The sequence below is a fragment of the Taeniopygia guttata genome, chromosome 2, assembly GCF_048771995.1.
Source record: "Taeniopygia guttata chromosome 2, bTaeGut7.mat, whole genome shotgun sequence".
NCBI lineage: Eukaryota > Metazoa > Chordata > Aves > Passeriformes > Estrildidae > Taeniopygia > Taeniopygia guttata.
This window is the reverse complement of record NC_133026.1, coordinates 76,245,861-76,261,801: the sequence shown is the minus strand read 5'-3', so window position 1 is coordinate 76,261,801 and position 15,941 is coordinate 76,245,861. Positions and strand designations below refer to the sequence as shown.

The 15,941-nt window shown below is 34.3% G+C and overlaps 1 long non-coding RNA gene across 11 annotated transcripts in view; it reads left to right on the top strand.

Moving 5' to 3' along the window:
* Window positions 1-15,941, top strand: part of LOC115493798 (uncharacterized) — a 251,267-nt gene that overhangs the window by 203,801 nt on the left and 31,525 nt on the right. For 9 of the 11 annotated variants that reach the window (XR_012053981.1, XR_012053977.1, XR_012053978.1 and 6 more), the window contains 2 exons: window positions 12,093-12,147; window positions 13,410-13,512. The exons of 1 other annotated variant lie outside the window; for it this stretch is intronic. This is a non-coding gene — a long non-coding RNA (uncharacterized lncRNA). The remainder of the gene's footprint in view (window positions 1-12,092; window positions 12,148-13,409; window positions 13,513-15,941) is intronic. One more of the 11 variants, XR_012053980.1, reaches the window with a different exon arrangement.

Here is a 15,941-nt window from a genome sequence, read left to right as displayed (position 1 = left end):
TTAGGTGATTTCCTCTGTTAAGGATATATTTGTTTATGCCAAGAATACATCCCACTTTCTTCTTTATGATTGTTTTTTTAAGGCTACAAAAGTATAGTGATATTTCTTGCTAATGAATCCTCTCTTTCATCATGTCTCTAGTGAAATATTTCTGTCAAGTATTGGCAAGTAATGAAGGAGGAGCTGATGTCTAAATTTAAGTTCTGGGTTGGAAAAAAGAAAAAAGAGTGAAAGGGCTGAATTCATTTAATGAAGCACAGAATTGTCAAGTAGAAGAATGCTTGAACTAGGAAAAAACCCAGCTATGTTCTTGTAGTCACTTGTGCATAGGATGTTCATTTTGCTCTACTATGTTGCAATTATATCCTGCTGAGTGCAGGAAATGTTAGCCAGCGCTCAACCTCCCCAGGACAAAACAGCATGTCGCCATTTTTCTTCTCTACCAAGATGTCCTTGTCAGCTCAACTTCCTGCTTGGTTTTGGTTAAATTTTGGTTCATCTAATTCCTTGCATCATCCAGAGACAAATTGCACTTCCTTCTTTTCTTATCTTTTGCTCAGAATGGGAAAGTGTGGTCTGTGTGTTCTGAACTTTCATGGTGTCTGTAGGGACATGCTCAGAAGTAAATTAGGTATTTTGCTCCTTATATCTGCTCTAATAACTTGATTTTATGGAACTTTACAAGCTCATAACAAAAGCAGAGAGTGCTCTAGGCCACATGAATTGTCTTTCTGTGTGGCTGCTGGTTGTGTGGATGTCTTATGTCTTGGGACAGAAAAAATGTGAAATGTGGAAATGTGGTATCATTACACCTTGGAATCAGGTGTAAGAGTAAATTAACTCTGTTAAATGAGTTGAACAAATTGCCACATAGGGTAAGCTGCACTGCCAAATTCTCTTTGCCAGCATATCTCTTTTAGCAAGGGTATGATTTTTTTCAGTTCTATAGTGAACAAATTCTTCAAATGTAGAAGAAGATTGGGAAATTCAACTTTTATTTTTAAAGGAAATAAGAGTGCAAAACTGAGAACCGTGAGTCTACCTTGTACAGAAAATAAAGGAAGTGTTAGAGAAGTATTTTGGAGATGCAATGAAAAGCAGCAAAAACTCAGGGGTTGGTGTTTTTTTTGTTGGTCTGTTTAGGGTTTCATTTTGCTTTAGAAATACAACCAGTTTATACTAGTCAGAGCTTGATTTACTGCCATATAGGGAAATACAGGTACATTGCAGAATAGGATTTCAAAATACCTTCCACCCATGTTAAGTAGTTTTCAAATATATTATTATTGTGACAGTTGATCTAGAAATAAAAGTCTCAGAGAAGCACCAATATTTTCCTCAATTTTAATATTAGTTGTCATAAATTATCATGCATATGAAAATGATGTCCTTAAGTGCATTTATCTCATGTCTTTAAGGTGTCCCTACAACTTAAATAGGGAAAAATGAGTTTGACCTTGCAATCACTGAAGAAAGCATTAACTGTATGCTAAATGCTTGTTATTGATCTCCAACTGAGCATTCACAGCATTAAGTTCTGCAGGTGCTTAAGTGTGTGCAGGGTTGGGGTTGATTTCCTTCCTTCTAATTATTTTAAGAATAGATCTCTCTTTCAAGGTTTGTTCAGCTTTGGAGGAGTGTTGTTATAAAGGTCTGAACTTGCTATCAATTGCTGCTACTGCATACACTAACGTGTAATTAAAGAAAAATGCATATAAATATTAAAAGGTGTAGGAAGCACGTGCAGAATTGTAGGAGCATCTCATCCCTGTGTGTGTTAGGGGAAATTTCAGACCATGGGAAAGGTTTTCTACATTTAAAAAAACCCAACTGCACCTGAGGTATTCTTACCTTTCCCAGATTGAGGTAAATAAGTAGTCTATACTAGTAAATTAACTCTGTTAAATGAGTTGAACAAATTACCACATAGAGTAAGCTGCACTGCCAAATTCTCTTTGCCAGTATATCTCTTTTAGCAAGGGTATGATTTTTTTCAGTTCTATATTGAACAAATCCTTCAAATGTAGAAGAAGACTGGGAAATTCAACTTTCCTTTTTAAAGGAAATAAGAGTGCAAAACTGAGAACCATGAGTCTACGTTGTAGAGAAAATAAGCAGGACAATAATTTTTCTTATCCTTTCACAAATTGTGGTTTAATTCTAACAGAAGTATCTACGACATATGACAGAGATAATCTTCCCAGAACAATGAATAGCACCTGGATGATGGACCTGGGGGAAGAAAAGGGGAAATTGAAGCCTTCAAAATTTATCAACTTTTTTTTTTTTTAAATCTTCTCAGTGCACATTTTAAAAGTTACAAGAATGTTTTTGCATATCTTTATTGTGGTTTGCCAGTACCATCACCATCCTCATAATGTGTGTTTGTAATTAATTCCTGAGTAAACCAGGGATTTTTATTTTGTTTCAGATATTATATTAATGTATAAGCTATTACTATTCTTAAAAAATTATATAATCTGCTGAGTCCTTCTTCAACACTTGAGAAGATACTTCCCCCACTCATGTCAGCTTTTCTTTCCCAGTTGTGCTCCATGATTACTTTCAGATTTTATAAACTTCTAATTTATAATAATACATCTAGCAGTTGTGAAATAATTGAAATCAGCAATTCTTCTGATGTTGCATCTCTGTGAACTGCTTCAATCCAATTTAGAGTTATTGAGTTGGACATTTTCTCATTACTCAGGGGCTGCAACTAAGGATTCTTAAAGAACCACAACCTCCAAAAAAGCCTTTTCATACCTCCATTGATATTTTGGTGGGTAATTATCTATATCAATATATTTTTTTTTTCTTTACTGAGGTTTGTCATTGAAGGCCATAAAGTGAAATCTAGGTGACTACTCCAGAATATAAGCTCCTAAAAGCAGTAAAATTAATTCTGCTCCAAATGGATAAATGAGTTAGATAGATGACTTAACTAAATTCTGCACAGGTTTCTGTGAGCAATAGAGACAGATGAGAATGTTTCTTTTTCTTGAAATTATTCCAGAATACGTTCACAATACGAAGCTGTAAATTTACTGTGTCTTAGGAAAGGATCATAACGTATTTGTTTTCCATTGTAATGGCCAACAGAAAAACATAATGCTAAAAATTATATACAATTTAATTTCTTTTCAAATATATTTTAGATTTAATTCCTTTACTGTTTCTCTTTTTCTGCAATGGATATGTAATCCTAGCTCACTGTGGAGTCTTGAGTGTCGTAGCTCATTGTTTGGAAGAACCAGAGTCAGCTGAAAGGATCAATCTCTTGAAGAGACAATAAACTTGTAGATACTGTTACAAGAATACCTGAGCAGAGCAGCTTCAGTGAAAGCCTCTGAAACCATTTGCTCATATTGACTTACTTTGAACTTATGCAATTTTTATTAGACTAAGAATGGACTAAGCCCCTTAGGCTGCAGAAAGAATAAATGCATGGGAAAAAAATCATTAAGAAGTATTTTTAGCAGAATTTGTTTAGGAATTCCTGTGAAGCCAGTCTGTAAAGGAAAAAAAAAAAAAAAAAGTGATAATACTTTCTATACAAAGCCACTAAATAAGCCTTTTTTTTTTGTCCAAATATCTTGGAATCAGGCAAAATTCAACACATTATTAATTTTTTAAAAATAAATACATTTTTAAAGTGTTCTAAAATAAACAATTTAAACTTTATTTTCTTCAAATTTGTATTCTATAAAAGTAATAATAAATGTAATAAAAATGTTAGAAAATTAAGGAGTTTTTTTTTTTTGTGTAAGGCCAACTGAAGCAAGTTAATTTTTAAAAGGTGTTTAGGGTCAGAAAATAATTTCTTTCACTTCTTTCTCAGCTCTCACAAGACTTAGAAAGCAGCAGTTTAGTACTATAAACTGTGATTAACTTCTCCTTACTTGACTGACCATGGATAGCAGGACCTTCCACAGTAGGCACAACTTCTACTGAAGGTAAACAACAAGCAAAGAGGTTCACCAATAAATCCTGCCTTACTGCAAAATCACTCACAGCTTTTTACCACTAAACTACTGTGTCTTTTTTACTGAAATTGAAGAACTGGGGAAAAGGTTTTAGCAATGATTTTTCAGCCAGAGCTAAAAATAAGCCCTGGTAGAAATCACAGAACTTATTTTAACAAAATTATTTCTCCATAAGGAAACAAAAAAATTCTGCTTTTCCGATGGCGATGAACATTTTGTTCTCTTTGCAACTGAATTATGTTCAGAAAGCAGCAGATGAACAGGTGTCATGTTGTAGTTTCTAGAATTTCTCTATGAGAGAGCTAGCACAATCAAAAGTTCCCAGAGAATTCACTAAACTAAAGCATAATTCTTGGTCCCATCCGAATATCCAGAGAATTCAAAATTTATGGCACCATGATTATAATAATTTGGACTATTAATATGAGCTTTGTCAGTTTGTTTAAAATTTTGTAAAAAAACATTTATATCCAACAAACCTTGAGCTAAATTGAATATTATGAAGCAAAGAATAACACCATGGTCTACCAGTAGCTGCTGGCTAGCTGGCTAACCACAATTATCTTATAAATAAACTACCCCTTAACTGACCATTTACCTGCAAGGCAAATGAAGGCAAAGGAGAGGTTTGTTGCTTTTTTGTGTACACCTTTTTTTAAAATTTTTTTTTTCTTTGTTTGTTCGGTTTGGTTTGGTTGGTTGAATTTAATTTTTTAAAAAACATTTTAGACTTAAATTTGCAACTTCTTGTGAATAATTGCTCTGGAAGACCTGATTCATAAAAAACAAGCCTTAAGACTTCAGTGGAGCTCATGGTAAGCATATAGATCAATAGACCTCATTGCTTCTTCTTTTGCTCAGCATTCTATGTCTTTATGTTGTGCAGACAGAAGCACAAACCTGCACACATAGGTACAGATATATGTTTATATGTAAGTACATATACACCTGGTTTCTTCTGGTTTTCTTGACCTGTTGCATATTTTTCAAATAGCTATAGTCACACATTTAAACAAATAGTTTTCTTTAAATCTGTTTTTAATATTTTCTTATTTTTCAGTTTTTTCTTTAAAAACACACAGGATGTAGGTCTCTTTAAAGAAATATAATGGACAGGAGCAGAAATTGCATATTTTTTATACAACATCAGTATTTTGACAAATAGCATCATGTACATAATCCCAGTTTCTCTGCAAGCCAAACCAAAATGACAACTGTAGGGTTTAAGTACAGGAGAATAAATAACCTTTTAAATAAAGACAAATAATTTAAAATTAAACAAGCATTTATTAGAAAAAGACATATAATCTTAGATGAAAACATGCAATATTCTCAGAGAAACACAAGCTGAACACCTAGAGAAGCTGAACAAAGATGCCAGATTATCTTCTTCTGCTCTGTGGAGCTATTCTAGCAAAGTTGTATTAGAGAATAGCCATAAATTCAATAAATTCATACCTTTTTATGTTTTTTGCTTTGCACATAAACTTCTACAGTTGCTGATTATGGTTAAGCCACTTTAAATCTGGATTTTTAAAGGATTAAGAGGATTTGAAATTTGTGTCTGCTCAGTTGTACTGAAGACAAGAAACATGTTTTAGGTAGAAACTTTCAGGTAATAATAAAGTACTAATAGTCTGGATTTTACTGATCCTCACTATTTATTTTATTAATCTGTAAATATCTGTTTCCTTTGCATACAAAATTTGTTTTCTGCTTTTCTGATTATTGAAAATTGACTTTGAAATGTAAAATCAAATATAAATTCAAAATTTCTTATTTAAAAAAGCTTCTTGAATTAGGACCCCCTGATAAACATTTTAATTACAAAATAAAATTTGATTATTAATTCCCATCCATTTTTATAATATTTAATTGAAGATCATAACATGATCAGTATTACTCTTAAAATTATTGCAACATAATCTCTGACTTTAACACTAAAAAGTATTATTCTCTCAGAATAATTCACATTTTCTTAGTAGCCGATAGGGCTGTCTCATCCATCAAAAGTATTTTTACATTTGAATACTTTTATTTCAATATGCTCCCAAATGTGTTTTATTTTGTTTTGTTTCAGTTTCTATTCTTCTGCAATCATTCTTGTTCAGTTTGCTAATTTATCGACACAGTAAAAAGTGTTGTTCTAACTTGTATATACAAATGTGAGTAACGAGAAAAAAAAAAAAGCACTGCATAGATGGTGGAAATATAAGAATTTAATAAAACCAGAAAATCCAAATTATTTTAGATTGTATTATTCTTTCTCAATGAGGTCTCCAATAAAGTAATCGTATTTTAGCCATGATTACCACTTGATTGTGTTTATAGTTTCAAAATGAATAAATATTTATGGCAATGGTATTTTAATTCTGATCTTAAAACTCTCTGTTAGGAGAGGAAGGAAGGAAACACTTAATCCTTCAGAATTAAACTGGTAATGAAAAGAAATGTTAAATTTTACTTGATCAAATTAACCATTTTCATTTTTAATTTTTACATCAAGACAGTGGCAAATCTGTGGCACTTCCACAACTGTGGGTCATTCTAAGGAATTCAAAGAAGCAAAATGAGATTTCTGTATCCAAACCCTTGCTATTATTTTGTATAAAAAAAGCTCTTTCACACTGCTGCATTTAACATGCAAGAGTGTCAATGTGAATAAGTAACAGCTGAAGAGTTGATCCTTCTATTAATAGAAAAGACATGAATTTCAAATGCAGCATTTGCAGTAATCAAACACTGCCATTTATGGCTCTTAATAAGTTAGTTTTTCAAATGGCATGAAATCATCACTCTATCCAGTCAAATTCTGTTTTCAAAGACCACACACATTTAGTAAAGTTCATGTAGGTGACCTTCAACATTTTTTAAGCTCATCTCATAAGCTGTCATACATACATTACATACAAGTGGGTAGAAATAAAGGTCAAAGATTGCCTAGCTGAACATATCCTGAGAAAATCATAACTGAGATGGGGGAAAGCCACGCCAAGTACTGCACTTGTAACAAAACCCTCTTGTTTGTGTGCTTAGAATAAAACCAGTCTCATTTTACATAAAACTGACTAGAAATGGTATTACAGTCTCTGGCCTGTGTTGTCCTCAAAACCATATTGGAAATCTGAGATAATGCTGGTGGTGGTGATCCTAAATCATACCAGGAACAGGGCAAACAAATCAACATTGAAGAGCTGCATTACATCTATGTGTATTCATAATCAAATGTTTTGCCTGAACCCCTATCCTGCCATTGCTTACATGAGCAGAAGGAGTTGGGACATACAGGACAAGAACATATGTAAGATGAAATTACATTGCTTATTGTCATGTTTTGTGTGCAGCCCACAATAAATCTTCTTAATATTATTATATTGTTGCAAGGTGCATCAGGCATTCCTCTGCAGCATCTGTCTGTTGTCGCCCTTGTCACTAGTCCTTGAGATCTGTGCTGATTTGTTCTTTGATTTTGTTTGCTCTATTCTGTCTGTGCAGCACTTCTAGATATATAATTATAGCAGAGGCAATTGAGATGGAATTTCTGATTTTGAAGGTGAATTATCCCATTGAATTACCTACTGACTTAAAGGTATGCTGCAAACTTCAGTCATTATGCTGGTTGTGTCGGGAATTTTTTTTTTTTTTTTTAAGAGAATCAGACTATAAGGATGGAGGTGCTACAAAGCTGCCTGATATTTTTAAGAGGATGTTTGGAGCCTTCTTGTTCTTAGTCTTCAATGTATATTCATAAACAGCAAACAAAGCTAGTTGCAGCTACAAATGTGCACAGGCTCCAATATTTTACAGGCTCCAAAACCATTTGGAATCACCACTTGCAAGTGGAACCTGTCAAAAAAGATTCTAACTCTGTGTTTATTATGGAATTCCAAATATGAAACTCAAAAAGAATTTTTACAGGTGTAAAATTTACAGGAAGAGTTTTATAAGTGACAGCAAGAAAAATGGAAATTTTTCATCAATTACATGGCAGTGCCAAGAAATGAATGGCATTTTGTTTTCCATTTGCACTCCTTTACCTTGAGCTGTTTATGTTCTGATAAAAGAATAGTCTTCTTAGATGTAAAATCTGTAATTTCTTTATTTGGAAAGATAGAGGAAATTCCTGCCTCACCTTTCTGATAAGCAGCAGATGTAATACTGACCTGTACAGGGCCAAAAAAAAAAAAAAAAATCTTTATTACAGGTGATGGAGTGATCCAATTATTTATAACCCTTACAAAAGCTATTTTTATTTTCTGTTGACCAGTTTTGACTTGACTAACTGTGAAATAGCATGCCACAGTTGGTGGAGGGAAAGGATTGTGAGATTAATATGTATTTAATATAAGATTAATTAATTTATTTACTACATATTCTCTTAGGACCTGCTCTCTAAACAACTGGCAAGTAGATCACTGCAATTAACATCAGACTTCACTGGACTCCCGATCAAAATAATTATTAAAATATGTTCCTGATACTGTGGAAATACTTATTTAACATTCCAGATGTTATGTGGCATATCTTAGAATCTCAGCTGGCAGATATTACAGGTTCAGCATACATATTGTAAGGTGAAATTTGAAGTGAAAACTTGATTTCAAGATTTAGTCCCTTTAACTAGGAGAAAGAAATAAAATTAAACAACGTTTTCTTTATTTATATTTGATAAAGTGAAGTAGTTTAACAATCAGGAATTCTCTCAAAGTACTACATAGTTAATCTACAGTTTATAGTAGTATAAAAGAGAGTTATACAGAAACTTAAGCAACAAAACTGTGCATTATCCTACTTTGGGTTTTATTCAGGTAGGAAAGGATTTGAATCCATGCCATTGCTTTCTAAAGATTTGGTTTTTCTTTCCTCAGATTCTTCTTATGATCCAGGAATATACAGTACAGTTATGCCTTAATCTATCAATGAAAAAGAAACATGGTATTTTAAATTAAAGAGGACATTGATTTGCAAAGGCTGGATTGTGTTCAGTCTTCAATGTTTCATTTTTCAGAAATGTGGGAAAACTAGATAAAAGAAGTTGCTTTCTCTCATTCTACCTTAATTTCTTTCCTTCAGTAGTTGTATGAGACAATACAAGCTCTCTTGTATTGATGATAAACTCAAAAATCAAATAAATGCACATGCTCTACCAGTTTGCACTGAAAAAAAACCCCAAACTCTTAAGTAGAGTTTAAAAGCAAGGACTTATGCAAGAAGAGATTTTTTTTCACCTCCTCATGCTTCTGTTACCTCTATAGGTAACAGCTGCTCCCTGCAGCTGCTAACAAAGAATCTAAAATAATTCATAATCTATTTGTCTTTTTCAAATGAGTTTGAATGATTCAACTATTCAACTATTTCAAATAGTTTAAACTATTTTCATTATGTTTGTTCTGGGCTAGGCAAAATATGACTACAGCTACAAAATAGAGTCTCTTTTTTTTATCTTGGCTTGCAGATAACAAATATAAACATTCTTAAATTGTCAAAGTAATGGTCCTCACAGGCTGTAAAGCAGCACTGGAAATACCATGTAGCTGAAGCAATATCTCATGATCCCTCAGAAAACTGAATTTCTTGCATGAATTTTACCAGTGGAAAGACAAAACTGAAAAAAAGTAATGGTTCTGAATGGGACAGAAATTTCTCCTTTAATGTTATGGAGACTTTTTTTACTTGTACGTGCTTGGAAGAGGTAAACACTTTGCTTAGCAATTACTTCTCTTTTTCTTATCTAAATTTCGTTTTAATGCAGACTTAAGAAAACCCCATGAACATCATCTTTTAAAAGTGTCATCCTCACTGCCTACAACATTATGCCATAGTCTTTATTTTTCCACTTTATCTTTCATATTTGTCCTTGCGAGAAAAAGTGGAAAAAGGCAAGTTAGTTACATAGAAGTGTTTTTCTTTACATTTCCTTTTGTTTCTTTTCTTGAAAGTATTTGTGAACAAATTCTTCTATTTGAGTTGACATCTTATCCATTGCAGCTGAATTTGACCTTTTGTTCTTGTTAAGCTTCATCAGAAGAGCCTGAATACCTGTTTTGAAAAGCCATGCTCCACCCTTTGTAGAAAACAAAGCACACTTCCTTCCTAAAAGAATGAGGAATGAAAGGGAAACTTTCATGGGGGAAAGGGTAGATTGCCTATGACTAGATATTCAGATAGCAAAAGATGCTCAGGGAAAAGTAAGATGATGGTTTCTGAAACAGTTAAACGGGAAATGGAAGGATGAGCATTTGGAGGCAGGAGAGAAGCAGAATAAAAAAAAATGTAAGATAAAGCAGACATGAGTTATATGCAAGTGCAGAGGGAATAATACAGGTGAGAAGCAAAAGTTACATTAAAGAAGTATACAACAGTATTAATGGTTTTCAGCAGGAATAAAGCATCCATGGCACCAGGGAACTAAAAATGAAAAAGAGCATTCCTGGTTGTCTGCTGTAGCACATTAACAGAGTTATGGAGAGAAATGTGAGAGAATATAACTTTTCAGGTATGGACCATATGGAAAAATTGTCACGGATGTAATAGTTTGGGTAAAGTAGTGACCTTTGTACAAAAGACCAAAATTTGGGACGGGGGTTGGCTACAGCTCTTAGACTATTCTGTAGAGGAGTGTAAATCAGATGCAAAGGAGACATACCATACTGCTGATGAAAATAGGAATATCTGAAAACTTCTATGGCTTGAGGACAAGTACAATTGATATTTTCCTGAGATACATTTAAGCAATTCATATACAATAATCACAAAATGATGTTTTAAGTTACTTATATTCTACTTGAAATCCCACATTATGGAAAGAAAAAGCTTAGTGATTAATTTAAAAAAATAATAATTCTTTGACTGAACATCTCATTACATTTCTGCATTGTTCTGGGTCTTCATACATATAAATAATTTCAGATTATCACTGATTCTGCACCAAAGTGTTCAATTTGCCTCATGCTTTCACCTTGACAGAAATGAGGGTGTAAAATAGACAAATTTCTAAAAAGAAACCTTATTTGTATGTGCAAGTTAATGCATATTGCTGAGACAAGCACTCAAGAGATCAGTTCAAATGTTATTGCCAGTGTGCATCACAGACTAGAAACCACAGCAGTACTAAGCAACTGCCTACAGAAGTTAAGGCACTTCTGGAAAAAGAGTAACCATTCAAACCAGGTTTTAACATGCACAAAACCAAAGCCACCCACTCCAGATAAGGACATGTGGTTCAGTGTTGTAGGCTAATGATTTGACACTTGTAGAGAGATAAGATTTGTAAAGAGAAATAATGCACAAATACACATATGCATGTTTTTATATGCAATTATATAAGTTAGTTCAGTCTTTTGGATAAGCACCTTTCCAGAAACAGTTTTTAAATAAATTCCTATTGAGTTGAAATAACAAGGAGACAAATTCAGGTTTCAAATGTGACAAAACCAGACTGGGCTATTCTGAAAGTTGACAGATTATCTCTGTCTGCATATATTTGTAAGCTTTGCATTAGAAGGTGGGACTTTTCATCCCTGAGCATGCTTTCTTGTGGACTGAAAATTGGAAAAAGTTACCATTTACTGTTGTCAAAGGTGTGTTCATTAATATAAATTATTCGTCTCTTCATTTGCACAGAACTCCCTGATTCAGACATCATCATCCAGAATCGAATATTCACATGGGAAGAATATTTTTCTGTATATACCTTTCTTACTACAACCTATGCAAAAGCAAACAGAGATACAGATATTATTGCCTTCTTCAATCAGAATTATGGAAATAAAATCTGTCCAATTTTGTCTTAGAAAAAGGAAAATGCTTTCATGGTTCCCATGAACAGAAAACTTCAGGACAGCATCCTGATATAAGTGAATGGAATAAATTAATTCTTTATTCATTTTTTGTGAGATTAAGCCTCTCCAAACACTCACATGTGGTTGTATGTGTCTTTAATCATATGCCTATGTGTTTTGCTCGATGACAGAGGAAGGCTTTGATGCTAAAGATACAGTGAACTTCTTAAGTAGGGAGAAAGGGTTTCTGAGCTTCATGTGAAAGCACTTGTTTTCAGTCTTGAATATTTTGATAGAAGCATTTATTCTAGGATTTCCATTGCAGAGAAAACTCCTACCAGACGAAGATACGAAGTGATAGAGGAGGATGTATATTCCAGGTATAATTATTTAAGAAGTGCTTTACAGTCAGTTTCTCTGTCTGGCACAGGGCACAGCTTCTAGTGTCTCCTCACAGAAGTCACCCCTGAAGTCCTGCCCTGTCCTGGCCTGGTTTCCAAAACCCTGCCTCATAAACACAACCCAAGTTTCCTGACAATAAGCAATATATTCCTGACTACTGAATCACATTGTTCCTGATGCTATCTTTTTTCTGGGCAAACTCACCTGTTCTGCAGAAGGAGTCTCCCTTATTTAACAAGTGTAATTTACATCCAGTCTTCAAAGATAAACAAAATATAATTATTTCCAAGAGCAAAATAAGAAAGGACAGAAATGCCCCAGTTGCAGGACACTAAGGTCTTGTGATTCTTGTAAATCTCGGTTAGTCCTGGATGAGACTTAATCTGAGCTACTAAAAACAAAGGGAAAAAAGCTGGTAGAAAATGACAAAGACACCTAAATTAATAGCATTAAAATAACTTTCTTTAAATGCTCTAAAAAAACAAAAAAAACCCCAAAAAGTGTGTTTACACTTTGACATTGAGATGTTGGCAAAGCAAAGATCCAGTTCATAGGCTGAGGAAATGCACTTTGTGGATGGCAGAAGCAAACCTTAGTGCCAGTTCATGCTCTAGCTGCTGGTATCCTAAGTTTTGTTTCCCTCATTGGTCTTGCTTCCTTTTATTTAACAGCCAGATTGTTACTTATTTTCCCTGCGAACAAATGGGGCTTTTGTTCATGTCCTTCCTTCATGCAGCCCCTTCAAGTAATCTTTGTTCCTGAACTTAGGGCCAGGTTGTTGAAAAATCATTGACATAAAACACAGCCAAGGGTAATGTATGTGAAGCAGACCCATGAGCCGAGTTCCTTACTGCTAATCCACTTGCATTTGTTCCTGAGAGGAAAATGAAGCTTGCTAATGTTATGTGAGGCAGCAGAGCACTGTCAGAGGAATTGTACTAGAGCCTGCATCACAAATATATGGGTACCATAAACTTGCTTGCTGTGATCCTTTGTAGGCATGGCCGGAGTTGGGAGGTGGGTGTTCTTTCCAATATCTCATGCTAGCTCTTAGAAAAGGGAGCAGCTGCCTCTTCTGCTGCAGAGCAGCCTGGTGACAGCACACGGGAACAGATGGCAGAGCAAGTGTCTCTTTCTTCACATTTAGGCAGTCCCCTTCTCTCCTCCTGCTTCTCACAAACAGCCTCACTGAATTTTTTTTCATTGTATAAAGATACTAAATCTTTTCTTTTCACTCCAGGAAACAATTACCCTGGGTCTTTGCAGAGCAAAAAGAAGAAAGGGAGTAAAATCTAAAGCATTAATTCCACACCCCTCCACATCCCCCCAACGTTCTTTCACAGGTCAGTCAACTGAAAAAACAGAGATGAGCTTTAGGCTTTTTTTGTTTTTCTGTTGTTGTGAGTTGATGTATAGACAATATTCACAGCATTTGGTAGTTTGCTGTATGGAGAAGCAATACGATTGTATAATTCAAAGTAGGGAAAAACTAGTGTATTCATTCCTTGACTTATGCTTCAATGCCAGAGTTTTTCCTTTTTATATCAATAATCCAAAAACATAAATGCTTAGTTTATAGACAGTTTACACTGCTGTTTATAGACATAAATGGATAGTTTATGCAGCTATAAGCAAAACTTTTGCACAGCATATATTATCTAGTGACTATTGCCTGTCAAGTATTGCTAGATGAGGAAAAAATGTAGGCATAAAAACCAGATTTCAAATATTACATTATTTCCTTCTGATTTAGATGAACAAAACAAGATATTGTCAATCATGCAATGACTTGCATCTGCCCTAATACAAATAAATGTGGAGCTCATATGGACCTTTTAAAGTCATTGTTATGGCTGAACTCCACTGGGACCAAATTAACATGGCAAGATGCTCTGTTCTTTTCTTAGAGAAGTCCACCCAGCCGTTCAGAGCCTGCAGCTGACAGGAGTGTCTGGAGCAACCAGACTTAGATGGGAGGTGCTGGTGGTAGGTCACCACGCCAAGACTGATTGATTCCGACTGTCTGCAGCTCACTTAGTGCCAGTGAGTTGGCTACACTCTACCTTTTCAGTGGCAAAGTCTAGAGATGCTTGTATTTTTAAAAGACAATTTTAGATTCTGACATAATTCCATGGCCCCTGGGACCTGAGAAGTTCTGAAGTCACTGTAATGCCTAGACTTTGATATATGCTTGCTCTCAGAACCCTATTCCTGCAATTATAGCTGTTACTATAACTCTTACTGCCCCACATTTTGAGAGCATTAAAGAGTAATCTAAAGCAAAACTCAGAACTCAAATATGTACTAAATCAGGGAGTAATTTATTTTTGTACCTGGTATTAAATTTCCTTAAAAGAAAATATTAATCACAATTAATATTGCAATATTAATGTGCAATATCTTAATTGAGTATAAATATCTTTCAATGCCCTAAAAGATCACAATATAGGCCAAATATTTACATGGAGAAGACTTGAACAGATTGGTTGAATAAATACTCCTAGGAGTGAAGTCTTGTCTCTTAATAGCAACATTTTTATAAATTCTCTCCTGATCGCCCCTCCCTGTAAACAAGCACTCTTTACATATTCCATTAATAGATGTTTTGTATTGCTGCAGGTGAATGTCATGAAACTGGACCCTGGGAGATACTTTTTGTTACATGCTAGTCTCTTCAGGGCTTTGCGGAATGTCACTTTGAAAATGTGACATGATAGAAATTGGTGAACTGTGCTCTCTCATGCAACAAAGTTTACATAAATATTTAAGTGTTTCTTCTGGTTGATATAGCCCATAACTTCTATGACATTGTCCTCAAAGCTACTATTTTTTAAATGAGAGAAAACACAAAATATCTTGCCTGTGTGCTCTCTCTTGGGAAATATAAAGTTTTAACTCACTTTTGTACTATTTACCTTGCCATTGAAGTGGCAAAACAAAACAAAAATCATCAGGCCATGATAGTTAACATTGTAAGCACCAATAAAATGTTATAGCTCTGTCATTGTTTATGGAAAAGGCAATTATGTTTGGGGTTTTTTGTTTGTTTGGGGTTTTTTTTTTGTTTGTTTGTTAGTTAGTTTGTTTTTTAAGTAGGAAGGTCTTCTACATGTCAAATAACCATAATCTTTAGCTAAGTGAACAGGCAGCCCAAGGGATTTAGAGGTGTACCTGCAGAAAAGATCCTGATGGTTTTCACTGAAAGCATCCAGAGTCTGAATTGAGGTAGATAAATCAAGTAAAGATTATTTTTCTGAAAACCTGAAAAGTTATTAGATCTGTGATTTCGAAGGACGGTTGCTGCAACTGCTCCTGGTGCAGGCTAAAACTGTGTGAACTTCTCTGTGATTTCACTGGCTTCTTGGACTCTAGATTATATTAAAGAACAGAAATAATTACACTGAGGGTCCTGTCCTGCATTCCTAATATATGCAGAATGCTAATTGGGTTTGCAGTGTAGGTCTGTCTTTTGTTTAGGAAAAGCTTTGAAGCTTCTTGAATAAAAACAAAGTCAAGGTCTTTGAATGAGACCCAAGTAGTGTTCTGCATAAATGAGATGTACACTCCACATACAGGAAGCATAATTATTTACATTTTTTTATGAGTACTCTTTGTAATCAATTTTTTTTTGTCATGCATTAATTTAATAAATGTGAACTTGCTTTTGAGATGGCAAGAAACACACCACTTCATACTGAGAAGTTGCTTCATATATAAAATATGAGTAATGGGCTTGCTGGTGTGTATATTCAGCACTGTCCTCTACTGGCTG